Source organism: Amblyomma maculatum, chromosome 10 (genome assembly GCF_055883805.1).
Source record: "Amblyomma maculatum isolate TAMU_Amacu chromosome 10, ASM5588380v1, whole genome shotgun sequence".
NCBI lineage: Eukaryota > Metazoa > Arthropoda > Arachnida > Ixodida > Ixodidae > Amblyomma > Amblyomma maculatum.
In genome coordinates this window covers 50,668,438-50,675,844 of record NC_139353.1, presented here as the reverse complement: position 1 = coordinate 50,675,844, position 7,407 = coordinate 50,668,438, and the positions used below count along the sequence as shown (strand labels likewise).

The 7,407-nt window shown below is 41.0% G+C and overlaps 1 long non-coding RNA gene across 2 annotated transcripts; it reads left to right on the top strand.

Annotated features, from left to right (window-relative positions):
- Positions 1 to 967: 967 nt before the first annotated feature.
- On the top strand, positions 968 to 6,357 carry LOC146176358 (uncharacterized). Of its 2 annotated transcripts, none has more exons than XR_014701180.1 (3): positions 968 to 1,070; positions 3,786 to 3,935; positions 6,254 to 6,357. It is a non-coding gene; the product is annotated as an uncharacterized LOC146176358 (long non-coding RNA). The 2 variants fall into 2 exon arrangements; XR_014701179.1 differs by lacking the exon at positions 968 to 1,070 and adding an exon at positions 1,459 to 1,566.
- The last annotated feature ends 1,050 nt before the right edge of the window (positions 6,358 to 7,407 follow it).

The following is a 7,407-nucleotide window of genomic DNA, read 5'->3' as shown; positions in this document are numbered from 1 at the left end:
CTATAATTCAATTATTTAATATGATTACATTTCATGCTTTGTAATCTTGTGGAGCACAAAATACGAACAAAGGTTAAATACTTTAAAAGACTCCAGACACTCATTTTTAGTTTTTTTTTTTTTTTCTGCATTAATGATGTGTAAGACATTTATGTAGTGAATTACCTCAGGATATTCGCCTATGGCCGCTAAGTAATTTACATTCGAATTCCTTTTCTAACCAGTTTCGGTTTCAACAGTCGAGCGATGGCTTTGACGTCAACGTCGAGCCTAGGTTAAGTGAGGGATGAATATTATAGCGATATAATCGTTCCTGTATTGTTTTAATTCCCCAGGAACACTAACGGCAGCCTTCGTCAAAGACAAAAGGTGAACAATGAGAAATTATATCGCTGTTTATTCATGCCGCGCTTGACTTAGACTTGATTGTGACGTCACTGCTATCTCTCACACTGCTGAAACCGAAACAGAAACCGGTGAGAAAATAAAATTCAGTTACAAATTACACAGCGGTCGCAAGCAAAATCCGCGTGGAGATACATATACAGGAATGTCTTACGCATCATTAACAACAAAAAAAGATGTCAACAAAATTTGATGTAAATAGTCCTTTAAAGCTTCGCAGAGGATTTTTGTCATTGACACTGTCTAGGAGCAGAAGCTAGTGAAATTGTTAAGAAAATGAACGAATGTGTTTTCGAGCGTCAGAGCCCCAAATATCTCTGCGTTATAAATAGTATGAAGTATATTGTCTCCGGTGTTCGACTCCAGTTGGCTTCTAATTTTAATCTCCCATAAAAGTAACATTTGGGAAGGATTCTTTTGTTAGAATTTGCTTTCACGTTCAAAGTATAAAGGCGATGAAATCAAGTTATTCGGATGCGCAGCTGAATATATGTTAGCATGACCTATGTCTTTTTTTTTTCCTCTTTACTTATATCCTGTCTGGCTATAAATATTCTTCCAGAAAACGCAAACGCACCGCTGAGATTCAGCACCAGCCCACTTGAGAGCGCACTAAAGCAGCACTATGCTGAAGATATTCGTTTTTCTGTTCGCCTTGGCCATAGGTGAGAATTTCTTAAGACAAATTTTGTTTTCCGTGAATTTTAGAGCATTACGTTTAAAGTTGTTCTTGTTCGCAAAAAGCCAGTTCAAGTCTAACAGTCATAGTGGGAATAAAAATACTCTTTGTACAATTTACCATTGTTAGCAGTTCATACGTCCGTTTTATTCTGCTCTCCCGCATACTCCCCGTTAGAGCACTTTAATCATTACATGGTGCAAGATAATTTCTGCCCAAGTATTAAATAGCAACCATAAAAGCACTAATGTTGTTCGCTGTTACAACTAACTGATTTAAAATTTACATAATCAATGCGTACGAAGTAATACATGCAATGACCGGTTATTACCTTGAGAGCTACTACCATCGGCTGCATCATGTATTGCTACAGTGTCCGGTTTTTCCTCAGAATGACTAAGTAATATCGTACGGCATGATATATGTGGTTCAGCGTCCTCGAGAGACGTCGACTAAGAGGCATGGTGTGGTGGAGGAATCTGGTTATATAAATCGCATCCTGTTCTTCATCCTGCTCTAAATTCCAAAATAGACGGCCGTCATGCGTTTAAACCACATCAAAACAAGGCTGCCAAAGCTGGTACTGAGCCCTCGTCCTGAAGATCGGCTGTTTAGTGATGTAGCCGCTAAGCCAGCGCGGCTTTACTAAGGGGGTAGATAAATGTTTGTTGGATGGCTGCTTTTGCTACCGAGGGATTATTCCATAAGTTCTGCAAGAAATTAGTGTGACGAAACCCGTTAACAAATGACGAAACCCCTTAACAAAGTAACAACGCCACGCCACAGCCCCAATCACATCATACACCCAAGCTTTGACCGCACTTCCGAGGCTATCGTGCAATGCGAGAACGCGCTCAAACGCCTTTAAAAATGCTATTAGGCCATTAAATAGTCACATTAATGGGTTTAAATTTTCGTTCTTTAGAATTTGCTCTTTGAGGAAATAATTCGTGCATCTGATTTTCCATCTGCCGTTCCATTCTTTACATAATTTGTAAGCGATATACTTCAGATGTACTGTTCAAAGCATGTTTAACATATTTTTACGGTATTTTATACTCTGTACAAAGTTTGTTCTCATCTCATATAATTAGGATAGGATTGCATTGTTGTTGTTGTTGTTGGTTGGTTCACAGGAAGGGAAAGGCGCAGTATCTGTCACACTTGCTCTGTGGACACCTGAACCGCGCCGTAAGGGAAGGGAGGAAGGTGGGAGTGAAAGTGGAAAGAGAGAAAGGGGAGCCGTAGTGGAGGGCTACGGAGTAATTTCGACCACCTGGGGATCTTTAACGTGCGCTGACATCACACAGCACACGGATGCCACTTCGTTTCGCCTCCATCGAAACGCAGCCGCCGCGGTCGGGTTCGAACCCGGGAACTCCGGAACAGTAGTCGGGCGTCTTACCACTGCACCACCCCGACGGGGCTGCATTGTTTTACTGGTTTAATTTTCTGCCACCGTATGACTCTTTCTTTATGGCTTTTGTAAGTTAATAACGTCCATATGATACTGCCGAAATATATAAAAATAAATGGTCGCCTGGTTACTCCTTACTTTGACTAAGGCTCGACCTTTTCGGCCATTAACGAGCTATTCGCCGGCAACGTGCTGTATCGACAAAGGCTCCAATGCTGTGTTCCAGCATTGCTATTCGTTTCTAAACGTTACCAGCAGCTATTGCAGGATTAAAGCGTAGCTTGGCTTTCACGTCGTTTTCTATACCAAAGCGTAACATGCGTGTGACCTCGAGCGTGCTTACTCGCACAACGCCACGCCATAGAAGCGGCGGTTACTGCTGGCTTTTCAAACGCCATGTAAACAGCACGTGCTGACTCGCCGAGAAAAAGGGAACAAAAAAACCGAAAGTGCAGACCTGAAGAGCGCGCCTTAAAGGATCGACGGGCTTCTTACGTTCATACGCTATGCCTTCTCTTGGTACCGTCTAAGCATTAGAAAATAGCGTCAATGGCTCCGCGAGATTTCACAAGCCATTTGGTGCACAAGTTTCTGGGGCGTGGCAGTTTCAGGCAGAGGTACTGGGATATTAGAATGCAGAGAACTCATTGCATTTTGTTTCATCGACAAACGTCCTCCTGTTGTGTTCCTCATATGTAATGCGTGCTGCAGACTAACGTGGGAACCAAAATGAATGAAGTGACTTGAGATACTGAGCGATTTCCTTGATGCTGCAAGTGCGAGTTGTCTTCGGTATGCAATTCTATATGCCTGTTTTTATTTCTTTGCTGCCTGTATATATTTCATATATTGTATCATATATATTTTGGATTCATTGTTAACAAAATCAGCGCGAACAGGAAGACACAGGATAACAATGGATGTTTAGCAACTCGCCCAACAAAGTATTTTGATATGTTTTGGAGCGGAGTTGTAGCTTATAAAAGGTCTTTCCTTGATGAGAACTCCTCGTTGTCTGAATCGATAAGTTCTGCCTAGAATAAATATGCAATTTACAGGAAACGATATCATCTCATATAAACTTATCAAGTCGGCTTTCTGCCCAATGTTAGCAGAAATGTTAGCCGTTACTTTGTATAATCTCAAGCATTCACAGCATTAAAACGCAGCGCTTCTTTTTGTCATTTACTGAATAGTTCATAGATGATTTCTGGCCACTGCACGAGAAAACTTAGGGGCGATTACGTGAAAAAGCATTAGTCAAATTTATTCGTGCCGATGCAGTTGTGCGAGGTGGCACTGATGACGACGGCTACGACACCTATAGTGATGAAGAAGGAACTACCGCTACGCCGAGCGAAACCGCAAGACCGCGGCTCCCACAAGCCAGGGCAGAGAATCTCAACGACCCAGACCTCATGGAAAGGAAAATTGGTGCGGATGAGCATTCATATGTAGTAATCTTGATGAGTCGTTCTATTGCCGTTTACTTTTGAGTTACATTGGTGGCCATTTCAACCAGATATTTTAATACATTGCATATACGGTTTTTACTAACCTTTCTTTGTCGCGAAGAAAGCGTTATGTGGCTTTAAGCGAATGCAAATTGTTACATTAATTAGAGATGACATAAATGCACAGATGTCTATATAAGCATATTTCTTTGCATCAGACAATCTCTAGGCACACCGTCAGAGTCGCCGAAAAGCAAAAGAAAAAATGACTAAAAAAAATAAAACCTTTCTATTCACATAAAAAGAAATGCGCTCTCAGCCACAGGTTTTTGGGAGTTATAAAGTGGTGTTCATGGTAAAGCACATAGTATAAAATGTCATTTGGCTTGTTATGTTTGACCAGTTCAACTTAGGAATTCAAAATGACATTTAGGAATTGACTATGATTTCATATTATACTGTAGCGCACATAGTGATTTTAAAATGATGTCGAACTGCAGCATTTAAAAAGGAATTGAGATGCAACAAGATTAGCGACTTCACAGTTCATCAAAGTTAATCTTACTCTATCTGTACGGTGGCATATGTTGACGTTCGGTACCATCACTGATGCCCGAATGAAACTCTTCAGAAAAGACCCCCCATTTCGAAATATTCTTCCTTTACGTGTCCAAAAAAGAACGCATTCGTTGTACGTGGCGTAGCACGATCAGGAACAGTGGCATGCAGTACATATTGTGATAAATATGATTGAAAAATATGATTCATAATATGAGACGCACAGCCAATAGGTGCCCTTTCCACTGAAAGTCCTTCACGATTGCAGAGCATTCACGCGAAGCCATGCCTACTGCCACATGCGCCGTATTTTTATCCCAAGGAATTAAGAAATACGCTCTTTAATAAAATATTGCAATTAGACAACTTTGGTAGTTCTAAATAAAGAGCAGCGCTAAAATGCTTCAGTTCGGAATGAAGGGAACCGCAGACCTCAGAATACGACGGCAGAGACGACACGTACGGCCGCCTTCTTCGTGCGCTACCCTTACAAAAATGCATGTTGGCTGTCTATAGAAATTCGGATCAGATGTGTCAACATGCGCTGTTGAAACTCTATCGATAATCATCGATATTTTTGAAGGTGCCGTGTTGACCCCATGTTGAGCTCTTTTGGAATAGTGGCCCATGTGTTTCTTAAGAGCGCTTTTCGAATTCGCACCACTGAAATTCTGTTGATTTTAGGCTCAAATGCTACACAAACTCTGCAAGTGACGCTTTTTGATTTTCTGCTACCTTTCCACTCCTGAACAACAGAAAATAGTGCACGACCATCTGTTTGCAAGGAGCAGACACGAGGTGATTTTCATTAATGCAAAAGTAGTACAGTACATCTCCTAGCTGTGATAAGTCACCACATTCTATGTTCTGCCCGACCAATCAACAATCCTGTCTGATCAGTGCTGGTTAATGATAAGCATAGTGAGGCTTAAAAGAACAAAACAGATCTTGATCTTTCAAGCCCCATTATACTTACTCACGCATTAACCTACACTAAACTGACTAAATTGTTGATTGGTCGAGCAGAACATAGAACGTGTTGACTGACCGCAGCAAAGATATGTGCTGTGCTACTTTTGCATTAATGTAAACCACCTCGTGCCTGCTCCTGGCTAACCGTTGATCACGCAGCATTTTCTGTTAATCCGCAGCGGAAAGGGAACACAGAATAAAAAATTCGCGTTAATGAGAAAGAAAAAAATATGCATCTTTGGTGAACCCATAACATGAGCTGGGTTGTTTATGTGCTTTATTTCAATTCATGTGCAAGGTATGACGCCAGGCTGTTCTTTGCGTAAAACGCTGATACGTCCGGGAACTCCTCGCATGTGATGCTGAAATAAACAATATAAATCACAATTAAGTTGCGGTATATACTAACCTAAAAATCTAGCAAAGGCATTTGTGCCCTGCTCCACGTCATAGCTCAAGAAATTTCTCGTCTAAAATGAGTTGTCACTGTCTTTATAAGGCGCCTGCTCTCTACGAATAGTTTTTCTTTTTCGTCATAAAAGTAAAAAGGTATAAATGTAAATATACAGCAGTTTCTCCAAACTAATAGCAATTCATTTGTTTCCTTTTCACCTATGGCGCCTAGTCTGTATAAGGAATACTTGGGAATTTCTCGTCAGCAACCGATGCCATGGACTTTCATTATTAAAATAAGATACAGTTGTAGGTTTACACTCTGTTACTTGACTCATTGGAAGAAGTTTTAATCTGACACGATTTTTTTTACAGGGCACGCTTAAGAAAAGCTGCATCTAAAAGGAGTGTCTCCAGTGTCACGGCAGCCACTTAATCACCATGTTCTGGTTTCAATAAACATTTGGTTCTGAAGTGTATGCAGTACTTTTCTGTGCGTGCTCGTAGCGCAATTTGCCATCTGCGCTTTAAATTTAGCTGACGAAAAAATGTTGCAGGCTCTTCAACTTTCTCTCCAGCCTTACGTAAAACCATATGAACGGAGGAAACAGCCACTGGCGCAGATACTTTCACATTCACTTGCACAATAATGATGTCATTCATTTGGTTCCAACCTTCGATATTGGTTGTTTTCCTCCTACTTCTAAATGAAATATTTTCTTGATTACACAATTATGTCACAGTGATTAACAGGATACACTATCTCTTGTGCTTTTCTCGACGTAAGTGGTTGTCGGCTCTCTTCGTATGTATTTCATAACAAGCCCGCAAATCCTCAATATTTGTTGGCTGCTGATGTAGTGCCTTATGTCTAGGTAATTTACGAACCGTCAAATTATCTGATATACATTACTAAAAACTCTAATTTTAAGGAAGCACGAACGATGACAACGATCCGTATACTCAGAATACTCAGAACCGAGCGCAGATAGCCGTTTTTGTTCACGAATTATGAAGAGCCCAGGTATAATGTGAGCTCTTCCAAACATTCCTGGTTTTCTCAGCTCATTTTACGGCTCTAGAGCGAAAACTCTATGTATGTTCTGGGAAATGTTCGAAATGCTTCAAGTATTTGGTGAGCCCTGATTCTATTTTTATTTGTGTGACGTATCCGGTAGCCACTATATCTTAGGCTTCTAATTCGGTTACCGCTTGGATTCGCCAAATTCCGTTTACTTTGAATAGTTATTTTCGGTAAACAGGGCATTTTACAACAGCTAATCCAATTAGGGGTGAAGCGTCCTGTAAAAGAATTGTATATTTAGAGCTTCGACGCATATTAGGGAATCCGCGCTAGTGTGCAGACCATGAAACATTCTTGTCGCGGTTCGTGGCTGCCAACGCGCCGCTTATTAACACATACGACGAGGCGCAACCGCAAAGTATCACCAGTCCAATCCCAGTAACTACGAAACAATTAGGCGCACGGCTAAGCTTTGCCTTGTACACAGACGCTTCCACGTGTGCAC